General features: G+C 46.7%; 103 non-coding genes across 103 annotated transcripts; all 103 read right to left on the reverse strand.

Annotated features, from left to right (window-relative positions):
* Window positions 1-57: 57 nt before the first annotated feature.
* TRNAA-CGC (transfer RNA alanine (anticodon CGC)) lies at window positions 58-129 on the reverse strand. Its single transcript has one exon. It is a non-coding gene; the product is annotated as a tRNA-Ala (tRNA).
* A 65-nt stretch (window positions 130-194) lies between these two features.
* On the reverse strand, window positions 195-266 carry TRNAA-CGC (transfer RNA alanine (anticodon CGC)). The gene has a single exon. It is a non-coding gene; the product is annotated as a tRNA-Ala (tRNA).
* A 65-nt stretch (window positions 267-331) lies between these two features.
* TRNAA-CGC (transfer RNA alanine (anticodon CGC)) lies at window positions 332-403 on the reverse strand. The gene has a single exon. It is a non-coding gene; the product is annotated as a tRNA-Ala (tRNA).
* Window positions 404-468: 65 nt separating this feature from the next.
* TRNAA-CGC (transfer RNA alanine (anticodon CGC)) lies at window positions 469-540 on the reverse strand. The gene has a single exon. It is a non-coding gene; the product is annotated as a tRNA-Ala (tRNA).
* A 65-nt stretch (window positions 541-605) lies between these two features.
* Window positions 606-677, reverse strand: TRNAA-CGC (transfer RNA alanine (anticodon CGC)). The gene has a single exon. It is a non-coding gene; the product is annotated as a tRNA-Ala (tRNA).
* A 617-nt stretch (window positions 678-1,294) lies between these two features.
* On the reverse strand, window positions 1,295-1,366 carry TRNAA-CGC (transfer RNA alanine (anticodon CGC)). The gene has a single exon. It is a non-coding gene; the product is annotated as a tRNA-Ala (tRNA).
* A 65-nt stretch (window positions 1,367-1,431) lies between these two features.
* On the reverse strand, window positions 1,432-1,503 carry TRNAA-CGC (transfer RNA alanine (anticodon CGC)). The gene has a single exon. It is a non-coding gene; the product is annotated as a tRNA-Ala (tRNA).
* Window positions 1,504-1,568: 65 nt separating this feature from the next.
* TRNAA-CGC (transfer RNA alanine (anticodon CGC)) lies at window positions 1,569-1,640 on the reverse strand. Its single transcript has one exon. It is a non-coding gene; the product is annotated as a tRNA-Ala (tRNA).
* A 65-nt stretch (window positions 1,641-1,705) lies between these two features.
* On the reverse strand, window positions 1,706-1,777 carry TRNAA-CGC (transfer RNA alanine (anticodon CGC)). Its single transcript has one exon. It is a non-coding gene; the product is annotated as a tRNA-Ala (tRNA).
* A 344-nt stretch (window positions 1,778-2,121) lies between these two features.
* On the reverse strand, window positions 2,122-2,191 carry TRNAA-CGC (transfer RNA alanine (anticodon CGC)). Its single transcript has one exon. It is a non-coding gene; the product is annotated as a tRNA-Ala (tRNA).
* Window positions 2,192-2,394: 203 nt separating this feature from the next.
* On the reverse strand, window positions 2,395-2,466 carry TRNAA-CGC (transfer RNA alanine (anticodon CGC)). Its single transcript has one exon. It is a non-coding gene; the product is annotated as a tRNA-Ala (tRNA).
* A 65-nt stretch (window positions 2,467-2,531) lies between these two features.
* On the reverse strand, window positions 2,532-2,603 carry TRNAA-CGC (transfer RNA alanine (anticodon CGC)). Its single transcript has one exon. It is a non-coding gene; the product is annotated as a tRNA-Ala (tRNA).
* Window positions 2,604-2,668: 65 nt separating this feature from the next.
* Window positions 2,669-2,740, reverse strand: TRNAA-CGC (transfer RNA alanine (anticodon CGC)). Its single transcript has one exon. It is a non-coding gene; the product is annotated as a tRNA-Ala (tRNA).
* A 344-nt stretch (window positions 2,741-3,084) lies between these two features.
* TRNAA-CGC (transfer RNA alanine (anticodon CGC)) lies at window positions 3,085-3,156 on the reverse strand. The gene has a single exon. It is a non-coding gene; the product is annotated as a tRNA-Ala (tRNA).
* Window positions 3,157-3,221: 65 nt separating this feature from the next.
* Window positions 3,222-3,293, reverse strand: TRNAA-CGC (transfer RNA alanine (anticodon CGC)). The gene has a single exon. It is a non-coding gene; the product is annotated as a tRNA-Ala (tRNA).
* A 65-nt stretch (window positions 3,294-3,358) lies between these two features.
* On the reverse strand, window positions 3,359-3,430 carry TRNAA-CGC (transfer RNA alanine (anticodon CGC)). The gene has a single exon. It is a non-coding gene; the product is annotated as a tRNA-Ala (tRNA).
* Window positions 3,431-3,632: 202 nt separating this feature from the next.
* Window positions 3,633-3,704, reverse strand: TRNAA-CGC (transfer RNA alanine (anticodon CGC)). The gene has a single exon. It is a non-coding gene; the product is annotated as a tRNA-Ala (tRNA).
* Window positions 3,705-3,769: 65 nt separating this feature from the next.
* Window positions 3,770-3,841, reverse strand: TRNAA-CGC (transfer RNA alanine (anticodon CGC)). The gene has a single exon. It is a non-coding gene; the product is annotated as a tRNA-Ala (tRNA).
* A 344-nt stretch (window positions 3,842-4,185) lies between these two features.
* Window positions 4,186-4,257, reverse strand: TRNAA-CGC (transfer RNA alanine (anticodon CGC)). The gene has a single exon. It is a non-coding gene; the product is annotated as a tRNA-Ala (tRNA).
* Window positions 4,258-4,322: 65 nt separating this feature from the next.
* TRNAA-CGC (transfer RNA alanine (anticodon CGC)) lies at window positions 4,323-4,394 on the reverse strand. The gene has a single exon. It is a non-coding gene; the product is annotated as a tRNA-Ala (tRNA).
* Window positions 4,395-4,459: 65 nt separating this feature from the next.
* Window positions 4,460-4,531, reverse strand: TRNAA-CGC (transfer RNA alanine (anticodon CGC)). The gene has a single exon. It is a non-coding gene; the product is annotated as a tRNA-Ala (tRNA).
* A 202-nt stretch (window positions 4,532-4,733) lies between these two features.
* On the reverse strand, window positions 4,734-4,805 carry TRNAA-CGC (transfer RNA alanine (anticodon CGC)). The gene has a single exon. It is a non-coding gene; the product is annotated as a tRNA-Ala (tRNA).
* Window positions 4,806-4,870: 65 nt separating this feature from the next.
* TRNAA-CGC (transfer RNA alanine (anticodon CGC)) lies at window positions 4,871-4,942 on the reverse strand. Its single transcript has one exon. It is a non-coding gene; the product is annotated as a tRNA-Ala (tRNA).
* Window positions 4,943-5,007: 65 nt separating this feature from the next.
* TRNAS-CGA (transfer RNA serine (anticodon CGA)) lies at window positions 5,008-5,079 on the reverse strand. Its single transcript has one exon. It is a non-coding gene; the product is annotated as a tRNA-Ser (tRNA).
* Window positions 5,080-5,833: 754 nt separating this feature from the next.
* TRNAA-CGC (transfer RNA alanine (anticodon CGC)) lies at window positions 5,834-5,905 on the reverse strand. Its single transcript has one exon. It is a non-coding gene; the product is annotated as a tRNA-Ala (tRNA).
* Window positions 5,906-5,970: 65 nt separating this feature from the next.
* TRNAA-CGC (transfer RNA alanine (anticodon CGC)) lies at window positions 5,971-6,042 on the reverse strand. Its single transcript has one exon. It is a non-coding gene; the product is annotated as a tRNA-Ala (tRNA).
* Window positions 6,043-6,107: 65 nt separating this feature from the next.
* TRNAA-CGC (transfer RNA alanine (anticodon CGC)) lies at window positions 6,108-6,179 on the reverse strand. The gene has a single exon. It is a non-coding gene; the product is annotated as a tRNA-Ala (tRNA).
* A 65-nt stretch (window positions 6,180-6,244) lies between these two features.
* On the reverse strand, window positions 6,245-6,316 carry TRNAA-CGC (transfer RNA alanine (anticodon CGC)). The gene has a single exon. It is a non-coding gene; the product is annotated as a tRNA-Ala (tRNA).
* A 202-nt stretch (window positions 6,317-6,518) lies between these two features.
* Window positions 6,519-6,590, reverse strand: TRNAA-CGC (transfer RNA alanine (anticodon CGC)). The gene has a single exon. It is a non-coding gene; the product is annotated as a tRNA-Ala (tRNA).
* Window positions 6,591-6,934: 344 nt separating this feature from the next.
* On the reverse strand, window positions 6,935-7,006 carry TRNAA-CGC (transfer RNA alanine (anticodon CGC)). Its single transcript has one exon. It is a non-coding gene; the product is annotated as a tRNA-Ala (tRNA).
* A 65-nt stretch (window positions 7,007-7,071) lies between these two features.
* Window positions 7,072-7,143, reverse strand: TRNAA-CGC (transfer RNA alanine (anticodon CGC)). The gene has a single exon. It is a non-coding gene; the product is annotated as a tRNA-Ala (tRNA).
* Window positions 7,144-7,487: 344 nt separating this feature from the next.
* TRNAA-CGC (transfer RNA alanine (anticodon CGC)) lies at window positions 7,488-7,559 on the reverse strand. Its single transcript has one exon. It is a non-coding gene; the product is annotated as a tRNA-Ala (tRNA).
* Window positions 7,560-7,624: 65 nt separating this feature from the next.
* On the reverse strand, window positions 7,625-7,696 carry TRNAA-CGC (transfer RNA alanine (anticodon CGC)). Its single transcript has one exon. It is a non-coding gene; the product is annotated as a tRNA-Ala (tRNA).
* Window positions 7,697-8,040: 344 nt separating this feature from the next.
* TRNAA-CGC (transfer RNA alanine (anticodon CGC)) lies at window positions 8,041-8,112 on the reverse strand. The gene has a single exon. It is a non-coding gene; the product is annotated as a tRNA-Ala (tRNA).
* Window positions 8,113-8,177: 65 nt separating this feature from the next.
* On the reverse strand, window positions 8,178-8,249 carry TRNAA-CGC (transfer RNA alanine (anticodon CGC)). Its single transcript has one exon. It is a non-coding gene; the product is annotated as a tRNA-Ala (tRNA).
* Window positions 8,250-8,314: 65 nt separating this feature from the next.
* On the reverse strand, window positions 8,315-8,386 carry TRNAA-CGC (transfer RNA alanine (anticodon CGC)). The gene has a single exon. It is a non-coding gene; the product is annotated as a tRNA-Ala (tRNA).
* Window positions 8,387-8,451: 65 nt separating this feature from the next.
* Window positions 8,452-8,523, reverse strand: TRNAA-CGC (transfer RNA alanine (anticodon CGC)). Its single transcript has one exon. It is a non-coding gene; the product is annotated as a tRNA-Ala (tRNA).
* Window positions 8,524-8,588: 65 nt separating this feature from the next.
* Window positions 8,589-8,660, reverse strand: TRNAA-CGC (transfer RNA alanine (anticodon CGC)). Its single transcript has one exon. It is a non-coding gene; the product is annotated as a tRNA-Ala (tRNA).
* A 65-nt stretch (window positions 8,661-8,725) lies between these two features.
* TRNAA-CGC (transfer RNA alanine (anticodon CGC)) lies at window positions 8,726-8,797 on the reverse strand. The gene has a single exon. It is a non-coding gene; the product is annotated as a tRNA-Ala (tRNA).
* A 65-nt stretch (window positions 8,798-8,862) lies between these two features.
* Window positions 8,863-8,934, reverse strand: TRNAA-CGC (transfer RNA alanine (anticodon CGC)). Its single transcript has one exon. It is a non-coding gene; the product is annotated as a tRNA-Ala (tRNA).
* Window positions 8,935-8,999: 65 nt separating this feature from the next.
* Window positions 9,000-9,071, reverse strand: TRNAV-CAC (transfer RNA valine (anticodon CAC)). Its single transcript has one exon. It is a non-coding gene; the product is annotated as a tRNA-Val (tRNA).
* A 65-nt stretch (window positions 9,072-9,136) lies between these two features.
* Window positions 9,137-9,208, reverse strand: TRNAA-CGC (transfer RNA alanine (anticodon CGC)). Its single transcript has one exon. It is a non-coding gene; the product is annotated as a tRNA-Ala (tRNA).
* A 65-nt stretch (window positions 9,209-9,273) lies between these two features.
* TRNAA-CGC (transfer RNA alanine (anticodon CGC)) lies at window positions 9,274-9,345 on the reverse strand. The gene has a single exon. It is a non-coding gene; the product is annotated as a tRNA-Ala (tRNA).
* Window positions 9,346-9,410: 65 nt separating this feature from the next.
* TRNAA-CGC (transfer RNA alanine (anticodon CGC)) lies at window positions 9,411-9,482 on the reverse strand. The gene has a single exon. It is a non-coding gene; the product is annotated as a tRNA-Ala (tRNA).
* A 65-nt stretch (window positions 9,483-9,547) lies between these two features.
* TRNAA-CGC (transfer RNA alanine (anticodon CGC)) lies at window positions 9,548-9,619 on the reverse strand. Its single transcript has one exon. It is a non-coding gene; the product is annotated as a tRNA-Ala (tRNA).
* Window positions 9,620-9,684: 65 nt separating this feature from the next.
* On the reverse strand, window positions 9,685-9,756 carry TRNAA-CGC (transfer RNA alanine (anticodon CGC)). Its single transcript has one exon. It is a non-coding gene; the product is annotated as a tRNA-Ala (tRNA).
* A 65-nt stretch (window positions 9,757-9,821) lies between these two features.
* TRNAA-CGC (transfer RNA alanine (anticodon CGC)) lies at window positions 9,822-9,893 on the reverse strand. Its single transcript has one exon. It is a non-coding gene; the product is annotated as a tRNA-Ala (tRNA).
* Window positions 9,894-9,958: 65 nt separating this feature from the next.
* TRNAA-CGC (transfer RNA alanine (anticodon CGC)) lies at window positions 9,959-10,030 on the reverse strand. The gene has a single exon. It is a non-coding gene; the product is annotated as a tRNA-Ala (tRNA).
* A 65-nt stretch (window positions 10,031-10,095) lies between these two features.
* Window positions 10,096-10,167, reverse strand: TRNAA-CGC (transfer RNA alanine (anticodon CGC)). Its single transcript has one exon. It is a non-coding gene; the product is annotated as a tRNA-Ala (tRNA).
* Window positions 10,168-10,232: 65 nt separating this feature from the next.
* On the reverse strand, window positions 10,233-10,304 carry TRNAA-CGC (transfer RNA alanine (anticodon CGC)). The gene has a single exon. It is a non-coding gene; the product is annotated as a tRNA-Ala (tRNA).
* A 65-nt stretch (window positions 10,305-10,369) lies between these two features.
* Window positions 10,370-10,441, reverse strand: TRNAA-CGC (transfer RNA alanine (anticodon CGC)). The gene has a single exon. It is a non-coding gene; the product is annotated as a tRNA-Ala (tRNA).
* Window positions 10,442-10,506: 65 nt separating this feature from the next.
* On the reverse strand, window positions 10,507-10,578 carry TRNAA-CGC (transfer RNA alanine (anticodon CGC)). Its single transcript has one exon. It is a non-coding gene; the product is annotated as a tRNA-Ala (tRNA).
* A 65-nt stretch (window positions 10,579-10,643) lies between these two features.
* TRNAA-CGC (transfer RNA alanine (anticodon CGC)) lies at window positions 10,644-10,715 on the reverse strand. The gene has a single exon. It is a non-coding gene; the product is annotated as a tRNA-Ala (tRNA).
* Window positions 10,716-10,780: 65 nt separating this feature from the next.
* Window positions 10,781-10,852, reverse strand: TRNAA-CGC (transfer RNA alanine (anticodon CGC)). The gene has a single exon. It is a non-coding gene; the product is annotated as a tRNA-Ala (tRNA).
* Window positions 10,853-10,917: 65 nt separating this feature from the next.
* TRNAA-CGC (transfer RNA alanine (anticodon CGC)) lies at window positions 10,918-10,989 on the reverse strand. The gene has a single exon. It is a non-coding gene; the product is annotated as a tRNA-Ala (tRNA).
* Window positions 10,990-11,054: 65 nt separating this feature from the next.
* On the reverse strand, window positions 11,055-11,126 carry TRNAA-CGC (transfer RNA alanine (anticodon CGC)). Its single transcript has one exon. It is a non-coding gene; the product is annotated as a tRNA-Ala (tRNA).
* A 65-nt stretch (window positions 11,127-11,191) lies between these two features.
* Window positions 11,192-11,263, reverse strand: TRNAA-CGC (transfer RNA alanine (anticodon CGC)). Its single transcript has one exon. It is a non-coding gene; the product is annotated as a tRNA-Ala (tRNA).
* A 65-nt stretch (window positions 11,264-11,328) lies between these two features.
* Window positions 11,329-11,400, reverse strand: TRNAA-CGC (transfer RNA alanine (anticodon CGC)). The gene has a single exon. It is a non-coding gene; the product is annotated as a tRNA-Ala (tRNA).
* Window positions 11,401-11,465: 65 nt separating this feature from the next.
* Window positions 11,466-11,537, reverse strand: TRNAA-CGC (transfer RNA alanine (anticodon CGC)). The gene has a single exon. It is a non-coding gene; the product is annotated as a tRNA-Ala (tRNA).
* A 344-nt stretch (window positions 11,538-11,881) lies between these two features.
* TRNAA-CGC (transfer RNA alanine (anticodon CGC)) lies at window positions 11,882-11,953 on the reverse strand. The gene has a single exon. It is a non-coding gene; the product is annotated as a tRNA-Ala (tRNA).
* Window positions 11,954-12,018: 65 nt separating this feature from the next.
* TRNAA-CGC (transfer RNA alanine (anticodon CGC)) lies at window positions 12,019-12,090 on the reverse strand. Its single transcript has one exon. It is a non-coding gene; the product is annotated as a tRNA-Ala (tRNA).
* A 65-nt stretch (window positions 12,091-12,155) lies between these two features.
* Window positions 12,156-12,227, reverse strand: TRNAA-CGC (transfer RNA alanine (anticodon CGC)). Its single transcript has one exon. It is a non-coding gene; the product is annotated as a tRNA-Ala (tRNA).
* A 65-nt stretch (window positions 12,228-12,292) lies between these two features.
* TRNAA-CGC (transfer RNA alanine (anticodon CGC)) lies at window positions 12,293-12,364 on the reverse strand. The gene has a single exon. It is a non-coding gene; the product is annotated as a tRNA-Ala (tRNA).
* A 65-nt stretch (window positions 12,365-12,429) lies between these two features.
* On the reverse strand, window positions 12,430-12,501 carry TRNAA-CGC (transfer RNA alanine (anticodon CGC)). The gene has a single exon. It is a non-coding gene; the product is annotated as a tRNA-Ala (tRNA).
* A 65-nt stretch (window positions 12,502-12,566) lies between these two features.
* TRNAA-CGC (transfer RNA alanine (anticodon CGC)) lies at window positions 12,567-12,638 on the reverse strand. Its single transcript has one exon. It is a non-coding gene; the product is annotated as a tRNA-Ala (tRNA).
* Window positions 12,639-12,703: 65 nt separating this feature from the next.
* On the reverse strand, window positions 12,704-12,775 carry TRNAA-CGC (transfer RNA alanine (anticodon CGC)). The gene has a single exon. It is a non-coding gene; the product is annotated as a tRNA-Ala (tRNA).
* A 65-nt stretch (window positions 12,776-12,840) lies between these two features.
* On the reverse strand, window positions 12,841-12,912 carry TRNAA-CGC (transfer RNA alanine (anticodon CGC)). The gene has a single exon. It is a non-coding gene; the product is annotated as a tRNA-Ala (tRNA).
* A 65-nt stretch (window positions 12,913-12,977) lies between these two features.
* Window positions 12,978-13,049, reverse strand: TRNAA-CGC (transfer RNA alanine (anticodon CGC)). The gene has a single exon. It is a non-coding gene; the product is annotated as a tRNA-Ala (tRNA).
* A 65-nt stretch (window positions 13,050-13,114) lies between these two features.
* On the reverse strand, window positions 13,115-13,186 carry TRNAA-CGC (transfer RNA alanine (anticodon CGC)). Its single transcript has one exon. It is a non-coding gene; the product is annotated as a tRNA-Ala (tRNA).
* Window positions 13,187-13,251: 65 nt separating this feature from the next.
* On the reverse strand, window positions 13,252-13,323 carry TRNAA-CGC (transfer RNA alanine (anticodon CGC)). Its single transcript has one exon. It is a non-coding gene; the product is annotated as a tRNA-Ala (tRNA).
* A 65-nt stretch (window positions 13,324-13,388) lies between these two features.
* TRNAA-CGC (transfer RNA alanine (anticodon CGC)) lies at window positions 13,389-13,460 on the reverse strand. The gene has a single exon. It is a non-coding gene; the product is annotated as a tRNA-Ala (tRNA).
* A 65-nt stretch (window positions 13,461-13,525) lies between these two features.
* Window positions 13,526-13,597, reverse strand: TRNAA-CGC (transfer RNA alanine (anticodon CGC)). Its single transcript has one exon. It is a non-coding gene; the product is annotated as a tRNA-Ala (tRNA).
* Window positions 13,598-14,077: 480 nt separating this feature from the next.
* Window positions 14,078-14,149, reverse strand: TRNAA-CGC (transfer RNA alanine (anticodon CGC)). The gene has a single exon. It is a non-coding gene; the product is annotated as a tRNA-Ala (tRNA).
* Window positions 14,150-14,214: 65 nt separating this feature from the next.
* On the reverse strand, window positions 14,215-14,286 carry TRNAA-CGC (transfer RNA alanine (anticodon CGC)). Its single transcript has one exon. It is a non-coding gene; the product is annotated as a tRNA-Ala (tRNA).
* A 65-nt stretch (window positions 14,287-14,351) lies between these two features.
* On the reverse strand, window positions 14,352-14,423 carry TRNAA-CGC (transfer RNA alanine (anticodon CGC)). Its single transcript has one exon. It is a non-coding gene; the product is annotated as a tRNA-Ala (tRNA).
* Window positions 14,424-14,488: 65 nt separating this feature from the next.
* On the reverse strand, window positions 14,489-14,560 carry TRNAA-CGC (transfer RNA alanine (anticodon CGC)). The gene has a single exon. It is a non-coding gene; the product is annotated as a tRNA-Ala (tRNA).
* Window positions 14,561-14,762: 202 nt separating this feature from the next.
* TRNAA-CGC (transfer RNA alanine (anticodon CGC)) lies at window positions 14,763-14,834 on the reverse strand. The gene has a single exon. It is a non-coding gene; the product is annotated as a tRNA-Ala (tRNA).
* A 65-nt stretch (window positions 14,835-14,899) lies between these two features.
* On the reverse strand, window positions 14,900-14,971 carry TRNAA-CGC (transfer RNA alanine (anticodon CGC)). The gene has a single exon. It is a non-coding gene; the product is annotated as a tRNA-Ala (tRNA).
* Window positions 14,972-15,036: 65 nt separating this feature from the next.
* On the reverse strand, window positions 15,037-15,108 carry TRNAA-CGC (transfer RNA alanine (anticodon CGC)). The gene has a single exon. It is a non-coding gene; the product is annotated as a tRNA-Ala (tRNA).
* Window positions 15,109-15,173: 65 nt separating this feature from the next.
* Window positions 15,174-15,245, reverse strand: TRNAA-CGC (transfer RNA alanine (anticodon CGC)). The gene has a single exon. It is a non-coding gene; the product is annotated as a tRNA-Ala (tRNA).
* Window positions 15,246-15,310: 65 nt separating this feature from the next.
* TRNAA-CGC (transfer RNA alanine (anticodon CGC)) lies at window positions 15,311-15,382 on the reverse strand. Its single transcript has one exon. It is a non-coding gene; the product is annotated as a tRNA-Ala (tRNA).
* A 65-nt stretch (window positions 15,383-15,447) lies between these two features.
* Window positions 15,448-15,519, reverse strand: TRNAA-CGC (transfer RNA alanine (anticodon CGC)). The gene has a single exon. It is a non-coding gene; the product is annotated as a tRNA-Ala (tRNA).
* A 65-nt stretch (window positions 15,520-15,584) lies between these two features.
* On the reverse strand, window positions 15,585-15,656 carry TRNAA-CGC (transfer RNA alanine (anticodon CGC)). Its single transcript has one exon. It is a non-coding gene; the product is annotated as a tRNA-Ala (tRNA).
* Window positions 15,657-15,721: 65 nt separating this feature from the next.
* Window positions 15,722-15,793, reverse strand: TRNAA-CGC (transfer RNA alanine (anticodon CGC)). The gene has a single exon. It is a non-coding gene; the product is annotated as a tRNA-Ala (tRNA).
* A 65-nt stretch (window positions 15,794-15,858) lies between these two features.
* TRNAA-CGC (transfer RNA alanine (anticodon CGC)) lies at window positions 15,859-15,930 on the reverse strand. The gene has a single exon. It is a non-coding gene; the product is annotated as a tRNA-Ala (tRNA).
* A 65-nt stretch (window positions 15,931-15,995) lies between these two features.
* Window positions 15,996-16,067, reverse strand: TRNAA-CGC (transfer RNA alanine (anticodon CGC)). Its single transcript has one exon. It is a non-coding gene; the product is annotated as a tRNA-Ala (tRNA).
* A 65-nt stretch (window positions 16,068-16,132) lies between these two features.
* Window positions 16,133-16,204, reverse strand: TRNAA-CGC (transfer RNA alanine (anticodon CGC)). The gene has a single exon. It is a non-coding gene; the product is annotated as a tRNA-Ala (tRNA).
* Window positions 16,205-16,269: 65 nt separating this feature from the next.
* TRNAA-CGC (transfer RNA alanine (anticodon CGC)) lies at window positions 16,270-16,341 on the reverse strand. Its single transcript has one exon. It is a non-coding gene; the product is annotated as a tRNA-Ala (tRNA).
* A 65-nt stretch (window positions 16,342-16,406) lies between these two features.
* Window positions 16,407-16,478, reverse strand: TRNAA-CGC (transfer RNA alanine (anticodon CGC)). Its single transcript has one exon. It is a non-coding gene; the product is annotated as a tRNA-Ala (tRNA).
* A 65-nt stretch (window positions 16,479-16,543) lies between these two features.
* TRNAA-CGC (transfer RNA alanine (anticodon CGC)) lies at window positions 16,544-16,615 on the reverse strand. The gene has a single exon. It is a non-coding gene; the product is annotated as a tRNA-Ala (tRNA).
* Window positions 16,616-16,680: 65 nt separating this feature from the next.
* Window positions 16,681-16,752, reverse strand: TRNAA-CGC (transfer RNA alanine (anticodon CGC)). The gene has a single exon. It is a non-coding gene; the product is annotated as a tRNA-Ala (tRNA).
* A 65-nt stretch (window positions 16,753-16,817) lies between these two features.
* Window positions 16,818-16,889, reverse strand: TRNAA-CGC (transfer RNA alanine (anticodon CGC)). The gene has a single exon. It is a non-coding gene; the product is annotated as a tRNA-Ala (tRNA).
* Window positions 16,890-16,954: 65 nt separating this feature from the next.
* Window positions 16,955-17,026, reverse strand: TRNAA-CGC (transfer RNA alanine (anticodon CGC)). Its single transcript has one exon. It is a non-coding gene; the product is annotated as a tRNA-Ala (tRNA).
* A 65-nt stretch (window positions 17,027-17,091) lies between these two features.
* Window positions 17,092-17,163, reverse strand: TRNAA-CGC (transfer RNA alanine (anticodon CGC)). Its single transcript has one exon. It is a non-coding gene; the product is annotated as a tRNA-Ala (tRNA).
* Window positions 17,164-17,228: 65 nt separating this feature from the next.
* TRNAA-CGC (transfer RNA alanine (anticodon CGC)) lies at window positions 17,229-17,300 on the reverse strand. The gene has a single exon. It is a non-coding gene; the product is annotated as a tRNA-Ala (tRNA).
* A 65-nt stretch (window positions 17,301-17,365) lies between these two features.
* On the reverse strand, window positions 17,366-17,437 carry TRNAA-CGC (transfer RNA alanine (anticodon CGC)). Its single transcript has one exon. It is a non-coding gene; the product is annotated as a tRNA-Ala (tRNA).
* A 65-nt stretch (window positions 17,438-17,502) lies between these two features.
* TRNAA-CGC (transfer RNA alanine (anticodon CGC)) lies at window positions 17,503-17,574 on the reverse strand. Its single transcript has one exon. It is a non-coding gene; the product is annotated as a tRNA-Ala (tRNA).
* A 65-nt stretch (window positions 17,575-17,639) lies between these two features.
* TRNAA-CGC (transfer RNA alanine (anticodon CGC)) lies at window positions 17,640-17,711 on the reverse strand. Its single transcript has one exon. It is a non-coding gene; the product is annotated as a tRNA-Ala (tRNA).
* A 65-nt stretch (window positions 17,712-17,776) lies between these two features.
* TRNAA-CGC (transfer RNA alanine (anticodon CGC)) lies at window positions 17,777-17,848 on the reverse strand. Its single transcript has one exon. It is a non-coding gene; the product is annotated as a tRNA-Ala (tRNA).
* Window positions 17,849-17,913: 65 nt separating this feature from the next.
* Window positions 17,914-17,985, reverse strand: TRNAA-CGC (transfer RNA alanine (anticodon CGC)). The gene has a single exon. It is a non-coding gene; the product is annotated as a tRNA-Ala (tRNA).
* Window positions 17,986-18,050: 65 nt separating this feature from the next.
* On the reverse strand, window positions 18,051-18,122 carry TRNAA-CGC (transfer RNA alanine (anticodon CGC)). The gene has a single exon. It is a non-coding gene; the product is annotated as a tRNA-Ala (tRNA).
* Window positions 18,123-18,187: 65 nt separating this feature from the next.
* TRNAA-CGC (transfer RNA alanine (anticodon CGC)) lies at window positions 18,188-18,259 on the reverse strand. Its single transcript has one exon. It is a non-coding gene; the product is annotated as a tRNA-Ala (tRNA).
* A 65-nt stretch (window positions 18,260-18,324) lies between these two features.
* Window positions 18,325-18,396, reverse strand: TRNAA-CGC (transfer RNA alanine (anticodon CGC)). Its single transcript has one exon. It is a non-coding gene; the product is annotated as a tRNA-Ala (tRNA).
* Between the last annotated feature and the right edge of the window lie 5 nt (window positions 18,397-18,401).

An 18,401-nucleotide genomic window follows, 5' to 3' on the forward strand; every position in this document is an offset into this window, starting at 1 on the left:
ACTTTTGTTAATTCGTGATACGGGATACACGGTGCATTAGGAAATTAATGAAAAGGATGGAGACTCCGGGGATTGAACCCGGGACATTTCGCATGCGAAGCGAACACTTTACCACTGAGCTAAGTCCCCACGTCTGAAGTTTTGTTAATTCGTGCTACGGGATACACGGTGCATTAGGAAATTAATGAAAAGGATGGAGACTCCGGGGATTGAACCCGGGACATTTCGCATGCGAAGCGAACACTCTACCACTGAGCTAAGTCCCCACGTCTGAACTTTTGTTGATTCGTGGTACGGGATACACGGTGCATTAGGAAATTAATGAAAAGGATGGAGACTCCGGGGATTGAACCCGGGACATTTCGCATGCGAAGCGAACACTCTACCACTGAGCAAAGTCCCCACGTCTGGACTTTTGTTAATTCGTGATACGGGATACACGGTGCATTAGGAAATTAATGAAAAGGATAAAGACTCCGGGGATTGAACCCGGGACATTTCGCATGCGAAGCGAACACTTTACCACTGAGCTAAGTCCCCACGTCTGAACTTTTGTTAATTCGTGATACGGGATACACGGTGCATTAGGAAATTAATGAAAAGGATGGAGACTCCGGGGATTGAACCCGGGACATTTCGCATGCGAAGCGAACACTCTACCGCTGAGCTAAGTCCCCACGTCTGAACTTTGGTTAATTCGTGATACGGGATACACGGTGCATTAGGAAATTAATGAAAAGGATGGAGACTCCGGGGATTGAAACCGGGACATTTCGCATGCCAAGCGAAAATTCTACTACTGAGCAAAAGTTCCCGCGTGAGGTTGACATTTGTCGGTTCGTGATTCGGGAAAAACCATGCTCTAAAAAACCAATGAGAAGGACTAAAACTATGGGGATTGAAATCGGGACATTTCGATTCCGAAAAGAACACTCTACCACTAGGCTAAGTCCCCGCGTCTGAACCTTTGTTAATTCGTGATACGGGATACACGGTGCATTAGGAAATTAATAAAAAGGATGGAGACTCCGGGGATATAACCCGGGACATTTTGCATGCGAAGCGAACACTCTACCACTGAGCTAAGTCACCACGTCTGAACTTTTGATAATTCGTGATACGGGATACACGGTGCATTAGGTAATTAATGAAAAGGATGGAGACTCTGGGGATTGAACCCGGGACATTTCGCATGCGAAGCGAACACTCTAACACTGAGCTACGTCCCCACGTCTGAACTTTTGTTAATTCGTGATACGGGATACACGGTGCATTAGGAAATTAATGAAAAGGATGGAGACTCCGGGGATTGAACCCGGGACATTTCGCATGCGAAGCGAACACTCTACCACTGAGCTAAGTCCCCACGTCTGAACTTTTGTTGATTCGTGATACGGGATACACGGTGAATTAGGAAATTAATGAAAAGGATGGAGACTCCGGGGATTGAACCCGGGACATTTTGCATGCGAAGCGAACACTCTACCACTGAGCTAAGTCCCCACGCCTGGACTTTTGTTAATTCATGATACGGGATACACGGTGCATTAGGAAATTAATGAAAAGGATAAAGACTCCGGGGATTGAACCCGGGACATTTCGCATGCGAAGCGAACACTTTACCACTGAGCTAAGTCCCCACGTCTGAACTTTTGTTAATTCGTGATACGGGATACACGGTGCATTAGAAAATTAATGAAAAGGATGGAGACTCAGGGGATTGAACCCGGGACATTTCGCATGCGAAGCGAACACTCTACCGCTGAGCTAAGTCCCCACGTCTGAACTTTGGTTAATTCGTAATACGGGATACACGGTGCATTAGGAAATTAATGAAAAGGATGGAGACTCCGGGGATTGAACCCGGGACATTTCGCATGCCAAGCGAAAATTCTACCACTGAGCAAAAGTTCCCGCGTGAGGTTGACATTTGTCGGTTCGTGATTCGGGAAAAAACCATGCTCTAAAAAACCAATGAGAAGGACTAAAACTATGGGGATTGAAATCGGGACATTTCGATTCCGGAAAGGACACTCTACCACTGAGCTAAGTCCCCACGTCTGTACTTTTGCTAATTTGTGATACGGGATAAACGGTGCATTAGGAAATTAATGAAAAGGATGGAGACTCCGGGGATTGAACCCGGGACATTTCGCATGCGAAGCGAACACTTTACCACTGAGCTAAGTCCTAACGTCTGAACTTTTGTTAATTCGTGATACGGGATACACGGTGCATTAGGAAATTAATGAAAAGGATGGAGACTCCGGGGATTGAACCCGGGACATTTCGCATGCGAAGCGAACACTCTACCACTGAGCTAAGTCCCACGTCTGAACTTTTGTTAATTCGTGATACGGGATACACGGTGCATTAGGAAATTAATGAAAAGGATAAAGACTCCGGGGATTGAACCCGGGACATTTCGCATGCGAAGCGAACACTTTTCCACTGAGCTAAGTCCCCACGTCTGAACTTTTGTTAATTCGTGATACGGGATACACGGTGCATTAGGAAATTAATGAAAAGGATAGAGACTCCGGGGATTGAACCCGGGACATTTCGCATGCGAAGCGAACACTCTACCACTGAGCTAAGTCCCCACGTCTGGACTTTTGTTAATTCGTGATACGGGATACACGGTGCATTAGGAAATTAATGAAAAGGATGGAGACTCCGGGGATTGAACCCGGGACATTTCGCATGCGAAGCGAACACTCTACCACTGAGCTAAGTCCCCACGTCTGGACTTTTGTTAATTCGTGCTACGGGATACACGGTGCATTAGGAAATTAATGAAAAGGATGGAGACCCCGGGGATTGAACCCGGGACATTTCGCATGCCAAGCGAAAATTCTACCACTGAGCAAAAGTTCCCACGTGAGGTTGACATTGGTCGGTTCGTGATTCGGGAAAAAACCATGCTCTAAAAAACCAATGAGAAGGACTAAAACTATGGGGATTGAAATCGGGACATTTCGATTCCGAAAAGAACACTCTACCACTGAGCTAAGTCCCCACGTCTGTACTTTTGCTAATTTGTGATACGGGATAAACGGTGCATTAGGAAATTAATGAAAAGGATGGAGACTCCGGGGATTGAACCCGGGACATTTCGCATGCGAAGCGAACACTTTTCCACTGAGCTAAGTCCCCACGTCTGAACTTTTGTTAATTCGTGATACGGGATACACGGTGCATTAGGAAATTAATGAAAAGGATGGAGACTCCGGGGATTGAACCCGGGACATTTCGCATGCGAAGCGAACACTCTACCACTGAGCTAAGTCCCCACGTCTGGACTTTTGTTAATTCGTGATACGGGATACACGGTGCATTAGGAAATTAATGAAAAGGATAAAGACTCCGGGGATTGAACCCGGGACATTTCGCATGCGAAGCGAACACTTTACCACTGAGCTAAGTCCCCACGTCTGAACTTTTGTTAATTCGTGATACGGGATACACGGTGCATTAGGAAATTAATGAAAAGGATTTAGACTCCGGGGATTGAACCCGGGACATTTCGCATGCGAAGATAACACTCTACCACTGAGCTAAGTCCCCACGTCTGAACTTTGGTTAATTCGTGATACGGGATACACGGTGCATTAGGAAATTAATGAAAAGGATGGAGACTCCGGGGATTGAACCCGGGACATTTCGCATGCGAAGCGAACACTTTACCACTGAGCTAAGTCCCCACGTCTGAACTTTTGTTAATTCGTGATACGGGATACACGGTGCATTAGGAAATTAATGAAAAGGATGGAGACTCCGGGGATTGAACCCGGGACATTTCGCATGCGAAGATAACACTCTACCACTGAGCTAAGTCCCCACGTCTGAACTTTGGTTAATTCGTGATACGGGATACACGGTGCATTAGGAAATTAATGAAAACGATGGAGACTCCGGGGATTGAACCCGGGACATTTCGCATGCCAAGCGAAAATTCTACCACTGAGCAAAAGTTCCCGCGTGAGGTTGACATTTGTCGGTTCGTGATTCGGGAAAAAACCATGCTCTAAAAAACCAATGAGAAGGACTAAAACTATGGGGATTGAAATCGGGACATTTCGATTCCGAAAAGAACACTCTACCACTGAGCTAAGTCCCCACGTCTGAACTTTGGTTAATTCGTGATACGGGATACACGGTGCATTAGGAAATTAATGAAAAGGATGGAGACTCCGTGGATTGAACCCGGGACATTTCGCATGCGAAGCGAACACTCTACCACTGAGCTAAGTCCCCACGTCTGAACTTTTGTTAATTCGTGCTACGGGATACACGGTGCATTAGGAAATTAATGAAAAGGATGGAGACTCCGGGGATTGAACCCGGGACATTTCGCATGCGAAGCGAACACTCTACCACTGAGCTAAGTCCCCACGTCTGAACTTTTGTTGATTCGTGATACGGGATACACGGTGCATTAGGAAATTAATGAAAAGGATGGAGACTCCGGGGATTGAACCCGGGACATTTCGCATGCGAAGCGAACACTCTACCACTGAGCTAAGTCCCCACGTCTGAACTTTGGTTAATTCGTGATACGGGATACACGGTGCATTAGGAAATTAATGAAAAGGATGGAGACTCTGGGGATTGAACCCGGGACATTTCGCATGCGAAGCGAACACTCTAACACTGAGCTACGTCCCCACGTCTGAACTTTTGTTAATTCGTGATACGGGATACACGGTGCATTAGGAAATTAATGAAAAGGATGGAGACTCCGGGGATTGAACCCGGGACATTTCGCATGCGAAGCGAACACTCTACCACTGAGCTAAGTCCCCACGTCTGAACTTTTGTTGATTCGTGATACGGGATACACGGTGCATTAGGAAATTAATGAAAAGGATGGAGACTCCGGGGATTGAACCCGGGACATTTCGCATGCGAAGCGAACACTCTACCACTGAGCTAAGTCCCCACGCCTGGACTTTTGTTAATTCATGATACGGGATACACGGTGCATTAGGAAATTAATGAAAAGGATAAAGACTCCGGGGATTGAACCCGGGACATTTCGCATTCGAAGCGAACACTTTAACACTGAGCTAAGTCCCCACGTCTGAACTATTGTTAATTCGTGATACGGGATACACGGTGCATTAGGAAATTAATGAAAAGGATGGAGACTCCGGGGATTGAACCCGGGACATTTCGCATGCGAATATAACACTCTACCACTGAGCTAAGTCCCCACGTCTGAACTTTGGTTAATTCGTGATACGGGATACACGGTGCATTAGGAAATTAATGAAAAGGATGGAGACCCCGGGGATTGAACCCGGGACATTTCGCATGCCAAGCGAAAATTCTACCACTGAGCAAAAGTTCCCGCGTGAGGTTGACATTTGTCGGTTCGTGATTCGGGAAAAAACCATGCTCTAAAAAACCAATGAGAAGGACTAAAACTATGGGGATTGAAATCGGGACATTTCGATTCCGAAAAGAACACTCTACCACTGAGCTAAGTCCCCACGTCTGTACTTTTGTTAATTTGTGATACGGGATAAACGGTGCATTAGGAAATTAATGAAAAGGATGGAGACTCCGGGGATTGAACCCGGGACATTTCGCATGCGAAGCGAACACTTTACCACTGAGCTAAGTTCTAACGCCTGAACTTTTGTTAATTCGTGATACGGGATACACGGTGCATTAGGAAATTAATGAAAAGGATGGAGACTCCGGGGATTGAACCCGGGACATTTCGCATGCGAAGCGAACACTCTACCACTGAGCTAAGTCCCACGTCTGAACTTTTGTTAATTCGTGATACGGGATACACGGTGCATTAGGAAATTAATGAAAAGGATAAAGACTCCGGGGATTGAACCCGGGACATTTCGCATGCGAAGCGAACACTTTTCCACTGAGCTAAGTCCCCACGTCTGAACTTTTGTTAATTCGTGATACGGGATACACGGTGCATTAGGAAATTAATGAAAAGGATGGAGACTCCGGGGATTGAACCCGGGACATTTCGCATGCGAAGCGAACACTCTACCACTGAGCTAAGTCCCCACGTCTGGACTTTTGTTAATTCGTGATACGGGATACACGGTGCATTAGGAAATTAATGAAAAGGCTGGAGACTCCGGGGATTGAACCCGGGACATTTCGCATGCGAAGCGAACACTCTACCACTGAGCTAAGTCCCCACGTCTGGACTTTTGTTAATTCGTGATACGGGATACACGGTGCATTAGGAAATTAATGAAAAGGATAAAGACTCCGGGGATTGAACCCGGGACATTTCGCATGCGAAGCGAACACTTTACCACTGAGCTAAGTCCCCACGTCTGAACTTTTGTTAATTCGTGATACGGGATACACGGTGCATTAGGAAATTAATGAAAAGGATTTAGACTCCGGGGATTGAACCTGGGACATTTCGCATGCGAAGATAACACTCTACCACTGAGCTAAGTCCCCACGTCTGAACTTTGGTTAATTCGTGATACGGGATACACGGTGCATTAGGAAATTAATGAAAAGGATGGAGACTCCGGGGATTGAACCCGGGACATTTCGCATGCGAAGATAACACTCTACCACTGAGCTAAGTCCCCACGTCTGAACTTTGGTTAATTCGTGATACGGGATACACGGTGCATTAGGAAATTAATGAAAACGATGGAGACTCCGGGGATTGAACCCGGGACATTTCGCATGCCAAGCGAAAATTCTACCACTGAGCAAAAGTTCCCGCGTGAGGTTGACATTTGTCGGTTCGTGATTCGGGAAAAAACCATGCTCTAAAAAACCAATGAGAAGGACTAAAACTATGGGGATTGAAATCGGGACATTTCGATTCCGAAAAGAACACTCTACCACTGAGCTAAGTCCCCACGTCTGAACTTTGGTTAATTCGTGATACGGGATACACGGTGCATTAGGAAATTAATGAAAAGGATGGAGACTCCGTGGATTGAACCCGGGACATTTCGCATGCGAAGCGAACACTCTACCACTGAGCTAAGTCCCCACGTCTGAACTTTGGTTAATTCGTGATACGGGATACACGGTGCATTAGGAAATTAATGAAAAGGATGGAGACTCCGGGGATTGAACCCGGGACATTTCGCATGCGAAGATAACACTCTACCACTGAGCTAAGTCCCCACGTCTGAACTTTGGTTAATTCGTGATACGGGATACACGGTGCATTAGGAAATTAATGAAAACGATGGAGACTCCGGGGATTGAACCCGGGACATTTCGCATGCCAAGCGAAAATTCTACCACTGAGCAAAAGTTCCCGCGTGAGGTTGACATTTGTCGGTTCGTGATTCGGGAAAAAACCATGCTCTAAAAAACCAATGAGAAGGACTAAAACTATGGGGATTGAAATCGGGACATTTCGATTCCGAAAAGAACACTCTACCACTGAGCTAAGTCCCCACGTCTGAACTTTGGTTAATTCGTGATACGGGATACACGGTGCATTAGGAAATTAATGAAAAGGATGGAGACTCCGTGGATTGAACCCGGGACATTTCGCATGCGAAGCGAACACTCTACCACTGAGCTAAGTCCCCACGTCTGAACTTTGGTTAATTCGTGATACGGGATACACGGTGCATTAGGAAATTAATGAAAAGGATGGAGACTCCGGGGATTGAACCCGGGACATTTCGCATGCGAAGATAACACTCTACCACTGAGCTAAGTCCCCACGTCTGAACTTTGGTTAATTCGTGATACGGGATACACGGTGCATTAGGAAATTAATGAAAACGATGGAGACTCCGGGGATTGAACCCGGGACATTTCGCATGCCAAGCGAAAATTCTACCACTGAGCAAAAGTTCCCGCGTGAGGTTGACATTTGTCGGTTCGTGATTCGGGAAAAAACCATGCTCTAAAAAACCAATGAGAAGGACTAAAACTATGGGGATTGAAATCGGGACATTTCGATTCCGAAAAGAACACTCTACCACTGAGCTAAGTCCCCACGTCTGAACTTTGGTTAATTCGTGATACGGGATACACGGTGCATTAGGAAATTAATGAAAAGGATGGAGACTCCGTGGATTGAACCCGGGACATTTCGCATGCGAAGCGAACACTCTACCACTGAGCTAAGTCCCCACGTCTGAACTTTTGTTAATTCGTGCTACGGGATACACGGTGCATTAGGAAATTAATGAAAAGGATGGAGACTCCGGGGATTGAACCCGGGACATTTCGCATGCGAAGCGAACACTCTACCACTGAGCTAAGTCCCCACGTCTGAACTTTTGTTGATTCGTGATACGGGATACACGGTGCATTAGGAAATTAATGAAAAGGATGGAGACTCCGGGGATTGAACCCGGGACATTTCGCATGCGAAGCGAACACTCTACCACTGAGCTAAGTCCCCACGTCTGAACTTTGGTTAATTCGTGATACGGGATACACGGTGCATTAGGAAATTAATGAAAAGGATGGAGACTCCGGGGATTAAACCCGGGACATTTCGCATGCGAAGCGAACACTCTACCACTGAGCTAAGTCCGCACGTCTAAACTTTTGTTAATTCGTGATACGGGATACACGGTGCATTAGGAAATTAATGAAAAGGATGGAGACTCCGGGGATTGAACCCGGGACATTTCGCATGCGAAGCGAACACTCTACCACTGAGCTAAGTCCCCACGTCTGAACTTTTGTTGATTCGTGATACGGGATACACGGTGCATTAGGAAATTAATGAAAAGGATGGAGACTCCGGGGATTGAACCCGGGACATTTCGCATGCGAAGCGAACACTCTACCACTGAGCTAAGTCCCCACGTCTGAACTTTGGTTAATTCGTGATACGGGATACACGGTGCATTAGGAAATTAATGAAAAGGATGGAGACTCCGGGGATTAAACCCGGGACATTTCGCATGCGAAGCGAACACTCTACCACTGAGCTAAGTCCCCACGTCTGAACTTTGGTTAATTCGTGATACGGGATACACGGTGCATTAGGAAATTAATGAAACGGATGGAGACTCCGGGGATTAAACCCGGGACATTTCGCATGTGAAGCGAACACTCTACCACTGAGCTAAGTCCCCACGTCTGAACTTTTGTTAATTCGTGCTACGGGATACACGGTGCATTAGGAAATTAATGAAAAGGATGGAGACTCCGGGGATTGAACCCGTGACATTTCGCATGCGAAGCGAACACTCTACCACTGAGCTAAGTCCCCACGTCTGAACTTTTGTTGATTCGTGATACGGGATACACGGTGCATTAGGAAATTAATGAAAAGGATGGAGACTCCGGGGATTGAACCCGGGACATTTCGCATGCGAAGCGAACACTCTACCACTGAGCTAAGTCCGCACGTCTAAACTTTTGTTAATTCGTGATACGGGATACACGGTGCATTAGGAAATTAATGAAAAGGATGGAGACTCCGGGGATTGAACCCTGGACATTTCGCACGCGGAGCGAACACTCTACCACTGAGCTTAGTCCCCACGTCTGAACTTTTGTTAATTCGTGATACGGGATACACGGTGCATTAGGAAATTAATGAAAAGGATGGAGACTCCGGGGATTGAACCCGGGACATTTCGCATGCGAAGCGAACACTTTACCACTGAGCTAAGTCCCCACGTCTGAACTTTTGTTAATTCGTGCTACGGGATACACGGTGCATTAGGAAATTAATGAAAAGGATGGAGTCTCCGGGGATTGAACCCGGGACATTTCGCATGCGAAGCGAACACTCTACCACTGAGCTAAGTCCCCACGTCTGAACTTTGGTTAATTCGTGATACGGGATTCACGGTGCATTAGGAAATTAATGAAAAGGATGGAGACTCCGGGGATTAAACCCGGGACATTTCGCATGCGAAGCGAACACTCTACCACTGAGCTAAGTCCGCACGTCTAAACTTTTGTTAATTCGTGATACGGGATACACGGTGCATTAGGAAATTAATGAAAAGGATGGAGACTCCGGGGATTGAACCCGGGACATTTCGCATGCGAAGCGAACACTCTACCACTGAGCTAAGTCCCCACGTCTGAACTTTTGTTGATTCGTGATACGGGATACACGGTGCATTAGGAAATTAATGAAAAGGATGGAGACTCCGGGGATTGAACCCGGGACATTTCGCATGCGAAGCGAACACTCTACCACTGAGCTAAGTCCCCACGTCTGAACTTTGGTTAATTCGTGATACGGGATACACGGTGCATTAGGAAATTAATGAAAAGGATGGAGACTCCGGGGATTAAACCCGGGACATTTCGCATGCGAAGCGAACACTCTACCACTGAGCTAAGTCCCCACGTCTGAACTTTGGTTAATTCGTGATACGGGATACACGGTGCATTAGGAAATTAATGAAAAGGATGGAGACTCCGGGGATTAAACCCGGGACATTTCGCATGCGAAGCGAACACTCTACCACTGAGCTAAGTCCCCACGTCTGAACTTTTGTTAATTCGTGCTACGGGATACACGGTGCATTAGGAAATTAATGAAAAGGATGGAGACTCCGGGGATTGAACCCGTGACATTTCGCATGCGAAGCGAACACTCTACCACTGAGCTAAGTCCCCACGTCTGAACTTTTGTTGATTCGTGATACGGGATACACGGTGCATTAGGAAATTAATGAAAAGGATGGAGACTCCGGGGATTGAACCCGGGACATTTCGCATGCGAAGCGAACACTCTACCACTGAGCTAAGTCCGCACGTCTAAACTTTTGTTAATTCGTGATACGGGATACACGGTGCATTAGGAAATTAATGAAAAGGATGGAGACTCCGGGGATTGAACCCTGGACATTTCGCACGCGGAGCGAACACTCTACCACTGAGCTTAGTCCCCACGTCTGAACTTTTGTTAATTCGTGATACGGGATACACGGTGCATTAGGAAATTAATGAAAAGGATGGAGACTCCGGGGATTGAACCCGGGACATTTCGCATGCGAAGCGAACACTTTACCACTGAGCTAAGTCCCCACGTCTGAACTTTTGTTAATTCGTGCTACGGGATACACGGTGCATTAGGAAATTAATGAAAAGGATGGAGACTCCGGGGATTGAACCCGGGACATTTCGCATGCGAAGCGAACACTCTACCACTGAGCTAAGTCCCCACGTCTGAACTTTTGTTGATTCGTGATACGGGATACACGGTGCATTAGGAAATTAATGAAAAGGATGGAGACTCCGAGGATTGAACCCGGGACATTTCGCATGCGAAGCGAACACTCTACCACTGAGCTAAGTCCCCACGTCTGAACTTTGGTTAATTCGTGATACGGGATACACGGTGCATTAGGAAATTAATGAAAAGGATGGAGACTCCGGGGATTAAACCCGGGACATTTCGCATGCGAAGCGAACACTCTACCACTGAGCTAAGTCCCCACGTCTGAACTTTGGTTAATTCGTGATACGGGATACACGGTGCATTAGGAAATTAATGAAAAGGATGGAGACTCCGGGGATTAAACCCGGGACATTTCGCATGCGAAGCGAACACTCTACCACTGAGCTAAGTCCCCACGTCTGAACTTTGGTTAATTCGTGATACGGGATACACGGTGCATTAGGAAATTAATGAAAAGGATGGAGACTCCGGGGATTGAACCCGGGACATTTCGCATGCCAAGCGAAAATTCTACCACTGAGCAAAAGTTCCCGCGTGAGGTTGACATTTGTCGGTTCGTGATTCGGGAAAAAACCATGCTCTAAAAAACCAATGAGAAGGACTAAAACTATGGGGATTGAAATCGGGACATTTCGATTCCGAAAAGAACACTCTACCACTGAGCTAAGTCCCCACGTCTGTACTTTTGTTAATTTGTGATACGGGATACACGGTGCATTAGGAAATTAATGAAAAGGATGGAGACTCCGGGGATTGAACCCGGGACATTTCGCATGCGAAGCGAACACTTTACCACTGAGCTAAGTCCCCACGTCTGAACTTTTGTTAATTCGTGCTACGGGATACACGGTGCATTAGGAAATTAATGAAAAGGATGGAGTCTCCGGGGATTGAACCCGGGACATTTCGCATGCGAAGCGAACACTCTACCACTGAGCTAAGTCCCCACGTCTGAACTTTGGTTAATTCGTGATACGGGATTCACGGTGCATTAGGAAATTAATGAAAAGGATGGAGACTCCGTGGATTAAACCCGGGACATTTCGCATGCGAAGCGAACACTCTACCACTGAGCTAAGTCCCCACGTCTGAACTTTGGTTAATTCGTGATACGGGATACACGGTGCATTAGGAAATTAATGAAAAGGATGGAGACTCCGGGGATTAAACCCGGGACATTTCGCATGCGAAGCGAACACTCTACCACTGAGCTAAGTCCCCACGTCTGAACTTTTGTTAATTCGTGCTACGGGATACACGGTGCATTAGGAAATTAATGAAAAGGATGGAGACTCCGGGGATTGAACCCGTGACATTTCGCATGCGAAGCGAACACTCTACCACTGAGCTAAGTCCCCACGTCTGAACTTTTGTTGATTCGTGATACGGGATACACGGTGCATTAGGAAATTAATGAAAAGGATGGAGACTCCGGGGATTGAACCCGGGACATTTCGCATGCGAAGCGAACACTCTACCACTGAGCTAAGTCCGCACGTCTAAACTTTTGTTAATTCGTGATACGGGATACACGGTGCATTAGGAAATTAATGAAAAGGATGGAGACTCCGGGGATTGAACCCGTGACATTTCGCATGCGAAGCGAACACTCTACCACTGAGCTAAGTCCCCACGTCTGAACTTTTGTTGATTCGTGATACGGGATACACGGTGCATTAGGAAATTAATGAAAAGGATGGAGACTCCGGGGATTGAACCCGGGACATTTCGCATGCGAAGCGAACACTCTACCACTGAGCTAAGTCCGCACGTCTAAACTTTTGTTAATTCGTGATACGGGATACACGGTGCATTAGGAAATTAATTAAAAGGATGGAGACTCCGGGGATTGAACCCGGGACATTTCGCATGCGAAGCGAACACTTTACCACTGAGCTAAGTCCCCACGTTTGAACTTTTGTTAATTAGTGATACGGGATACACGGTGCATTAAGAAATTAATGAAAAGGATGGGGACTCCGGGGATTGAACCCGGGACATTTCGCATGCGAAGCGAACACTTTACCACTGAGCTAAGTCCCCACGTTTGAACTTTTGTTAATTCGTGATACGGGATACACGGTGCATTAGGAAATTAATGAAAAGGATGGAGACTCCGGGGATTGAACCCGGGACATGTCGCATGCGAAGAGAACACTCTACCACTGAGCTAAGTCCCCACGTCTGAGCTTTTGTTAATTCGTGATACGGGATACACGGTGCATTAGGAAATTAATGAAAAGGATGTAGACTCCGGGGATTGAACCCGGGACATTTCGCATGCGAAGCGAACACTTTACCACTGAGCTAAGTCCCCACGTCTGAACTTTTGTTAATTCGTGCTACGGGATACACGGTGCATTAGGAAATTAATGAAAAGGATGGAGACTCCGGGGATTGAACCCGGGACATTTCGCATGCGAAGCGAACACTTTACCACTGAGCTTAGTCCCCACGTCTGAACTTTTGTTAATTCGTGATACGGGATATACGGTGCATTAGGAAATTAATGAAAAGGATGGAGACTCCGGGGATTGAACCCGGGACATTTCGCATGCCAAGCGAAAATTCTACCACTGAGCAAAAGTTCCCGCGTGAGGTTGACATTTGTCGGTTCGTGATTCGGGAAAAAACCATGCTCTAAAAAACCAATGAGAAGGACTAAAATTATGGGGATTGAAATCGGGACATTTCGATTCCGAAAAGAACACTCTACCACTGAGCTAAGTCCCCACGTCTGAACTTTGGTTAATTCGTGATACGGGATACACGGTGCATTAGGAAATTAATGAAAAGGATGGAGACTCCGGGGATTAACCCGGGACATTTCGCATGCGAAGCGAACACTTTACCACTGAGCTAATTCCCCTCATCTGAACTTTTGTTAATTCGTGCTACGGGATACACGGTGCATTAGGAAATTAATGAAAAGGATGGAGACTCCGGGGATTGAACTCGGGACATTTCGCATGCGAAGCGAACACTTTACCACTGAGCTAATTCCCCACGTCTGAACTTTTGTTAATTCGTGCTGCGGGATACACGGTGCATTAGGAAATTAATGAAAAGGATGGAGACTCCGGGGATTGAACTCGGGACATTTCGCATGCGAAGCGAACACTCTACCACTGAGCTAAGTCCCCACGTCTGAACTTTTGTTAATTCGTGATACGGGATACACGGTGCATTAGGAAATTAATGAAAAGGATGGAGACTCCGGGGATTGAACCCGGTACATTTCGCATGCGAAGCGAACACTCTACCACTGAGCTAAGTCCCCACGTCTGGACTTAAGTTAATTCGTGAAACGGGATACACGGTGCATAAGGAAATTAATGAAAAGGATAAAGACTCCGGGGATTGAACCCGGGACATTTCGCATGCGAAGCGAACACTTTACCACTGAGCTAAGTCCCCACGTCTGAACTTTTGTTAATTCGTGATACGGGATACACGGTGCATTAGGAAATTAATGAAAAGGATGGAGACTCCGGGGAATGAACCCGGGCCATTTCGCATGCGAAGATAACACTCTACCACTGAGCTAAGTCCCCACGTCTGAACTTTGGTTAATTCGTGATACGGGATACACGGTGCATTAGGAAATTAATGAAAAGGATGGAGACTCCGGGGATTGAACCCGGGACATTTCGCATGCGAAGCGAACACTTTACCACTGAGCTTAGTCCCCACGTCTGAACTTTTGTTAATTCGTGATACGGGATATACGGTGCATTAGGAAATTAATGAAAAGGATGGAGACTCCGGGGATTGAACCCGGGACATTTCGCACGCGGAGCGAACACTTTACCACTGAGCTAAGTCCCCACGTCTGAATTTTGGTTAATTCGTGATACGGGATACACGGTGCATTAGGAAATTAATGAAAAGGATGGAGACTCCGGGGATTGAACCCGGGACATTTCGCATGCGAAGCGAACACTCTACCACTGAGCTAAGTCCGCACGTCTAAACTTTTGTTAATTCGTGATACGGGATACACGGTGCATTAGGAAATTAATGAAAAGGATGGAGACTCCGGGGATTGAACCCTGGACATTTCGCACGCGGAGCGAACACTCTACCACTGAGCTTAGTCCCCACGTCTGAACTTTTGTTAATTCGTGATACGGGATACACGGTGCATTAGGAAATTAATGAAAAGGATGGAGACTCCGGGGATTGAACCCGGGACATTTCGCATGCGAAGCGAACACTTTACCACTGAGCTAAGTCCCCACGTCTGAACTTTTGTTATTTCGTGCTACGGGATACACGGTGCATTAGGAAATTAATGAAAAGGATGGAGACTCCGGGGATTGAACCCGGGACATTTCGCATGCGAAGCGAACACTCTACCACTGAGCTAAGTCCCCACGTCTGAACTTTTGTTGATTCGTGATACGGGATACACGGTGCATTAGGAAATTAATGAAAAGGATGGAGACTCCGGGGATTGAACCCGGGACATTTCGCATGCGAAGCGAACACTCTACCACTGAGCTAAGTCCCCACGTCTGAACTTTTGTTAATTCGTGATACGGGATACACGGTGCATTAGGAAATTAATGAAAAGGATGGAGACTCCGGGGATTGAACCCGGGACATTTCGCATGCGAAGCGAACACTCTACCACTGAGCTAAGTCCCCACGTCTGAACTTTGGTTAATTCGTGATACGGGATACACGGTGCATTAGGAAATTAATGAAAAGGATGGAGACTCCGGGGATTGAACCCGGGACATTTCGCATGCGAAGCGAACACTCTACCACTGAGCTAAGTCCGCACGTCTAAACTTTTGTTAATTCGTGATACGGGATACACGGTGCATTAGGAAATTAATGAAAAGGATGGAGACTCCGGGGATTGAACCCTGGACATTTCGCATGCGAAGCGAACACTCTACCACTGAGCTAAGTCCCCACGTCTGAATTTTGGTTAATTCGTGATACGGGATACACGGTGCATTAGGAAATTAATGAAAAGGATGGAGACTCCGGGGATTGAACCCGGGACATTTCGCATGCGAAGCGAACACTCTACCACTGAGCTAAGTCCGCACGTCTAAACTTTTGTTAATTCGTGATACGGGATACACGGTGCATTAGGAAATTAATGAAAAGGATGGAGACTCCGGGGATTGAACCCTGGACATTTCGCACGCGGAGCGAACACTCTACCACTGAGCTTAGTCCCCACGTCTGAACTTTTGTTAATTCGTGATACGGGATACACGGTGCATTAGGAAATTAATGAAAAGGATGGAGACTCCGGGGATTGAACCCGGGACATTTCGCATGCGAAGCGAACACTTTACCACTGAGCTAAGTCCCCACGTCTGAACTTTTGTTATTTCGTGCTACGGGATACACGGTGCATTAGGAAATTAATGAAAAGGATGGAGACTCCGGGGATTGAACCCGGGACATTTCGCATGCGAAGCGAACACTCTACCACTGAGCTAAGTCCCCACGTCTGAACTTTTGTTGATTCGTGATACGGGATACACGGTGCATTAGGAAATTAATGAAAAGGATGGAGACTCCGGGGATTGAACCCGGGACATTTCGCATGCGAAGCGAACACTCTACCACTGAGCTAAGTCCCCACGTCTGAACTTTTGTTAATTCGTGATACGGGATAAACGGTGCATTAGGAAATTAATGAAAAGGATGGAGACTCCGGGGATTGAACCCGGGACATTTCGCATGCGAAGCGAACACTCTACCACTGAGCTAAGTCCCCACGTCTGAACTTTGGTTAATTCGTGATACGGGATACACGGTGCATTAGGAAATTAATGAAAAGGATGGAGACTCCGGGGATTGAACCCGGGACATTTCGCATGCGAAGCGAACACTCTACCACTGAGCTAAGTCCGCACGTCTAAACTTTTGTTAATTCGTGATACGGGATACACGGTGCATTAGGAAATTAATGAAAAGGATGGAGACTCCGGGGATTGAACCCTGGACATTTCGCATGCGAAGCGAACACTCTACCACTGAGCTTAGTCCCCACGTCTGAATTTTTGTTAATTCGTGATACGGGATACACGGTGCATTAGGAAATTAATGAAAAGGATGGAGACTCCGGGGATTGAACCCGGGACATTTCGCATGCGAAGCGAACACTTTACCATTGAGCTAAGTCCCCACGTCTGAACTTTTGTTAATTCGTGCTACGGGATACACGGTGCATTAGGAAATTAATGAAAAGGATGGAGACTCCGGGGATTGAACACGGGACATTTCCCATGCGAAGCGAACACTCTACCACTGAGCTAAGTCCCCACGTCTGAACTTTTGTTGATTCGTGATACGGGATACACGGTGCATTAGGAAATTAATGAAAAGGATGGAGACTCCGGGGATTGAACCCGGGACATTTCGCATGCGAAGCGAACACTCTACCACTGAGCTAAGTCCCCACGTCTGAACTTTCGTTAATTTGTGATACGGGATACACGGTGCATTAGGAAATTAATGAAAAGGATGGAGACTCCGGGGATTGAACCCGGGACATTTCGCATGCGAAGCGAACACTCTACCACTGAGCTAAGTCCGCACGTCTAAACTTTTGTTAATTCGTGATACGGGATACACGGTGCATTAGGAAATTAATGAAAAGGATGGAGACTCCGGGGATTGAACCCTGGACATTTCGCATGCGAAGCGAACACTCTACCACTGAGCTAAGTCCCCACGTCTGAATTTTGGTTAATTCGTGATACGGGATACACGGTGCATTAGGAAATTAATGAAAAGGATGGAGACTCCGGGGATTGAACCCGGGACATTTCGCATGCGAAGCGAACACTCTACCACTGAGCTAAGTCCGCACGTCTAAACTTTTGTTAATTCGTGATACGGGATACACGGTGCATTAGGAAATTAATGAAAAGGATGGAGACTCCGGGGATTGAACCCTGGACATTTCGCACGCGGAGCGAACACTCTACCACTGAGCTTAGTCCCCACGTCTGAACTTTTGTTAATTCGTGATACGGGATACACGGTGCATTAGGAAATTAATGAAAAGGATGGAGACTCCGGGGATTGAACCCGGGACATTTCGCATGCGAAGCGAACACTTTACCACTGAGCTAAGTCCCCACGTCTGAACTTTTGTTATTTCGTGCTACGGGATACACGGTGCATTAGGAAATTAATGAAAAGGATGGAGACTCCGGGGATTGAACCCGGGACATTTCGCATGCGAAGCGAACACTCTACCACTGAGCTAAGTCCCCACGTC

Source organism: Leiobunum rupestre, chromosome 5, assembly GCF_980474605.1.
Source record: "Leiobunum rupestre chromosome 5, qqLeiRupe1.1.hap1, whole genome shotgun sequence".
Lineage (NCBI taxonomy): Eukaryota > Metazoa > Arthropoda > Arachnida > Opiliones > Sclerosomatidae > Leiobunum > Leiobunum rupestre.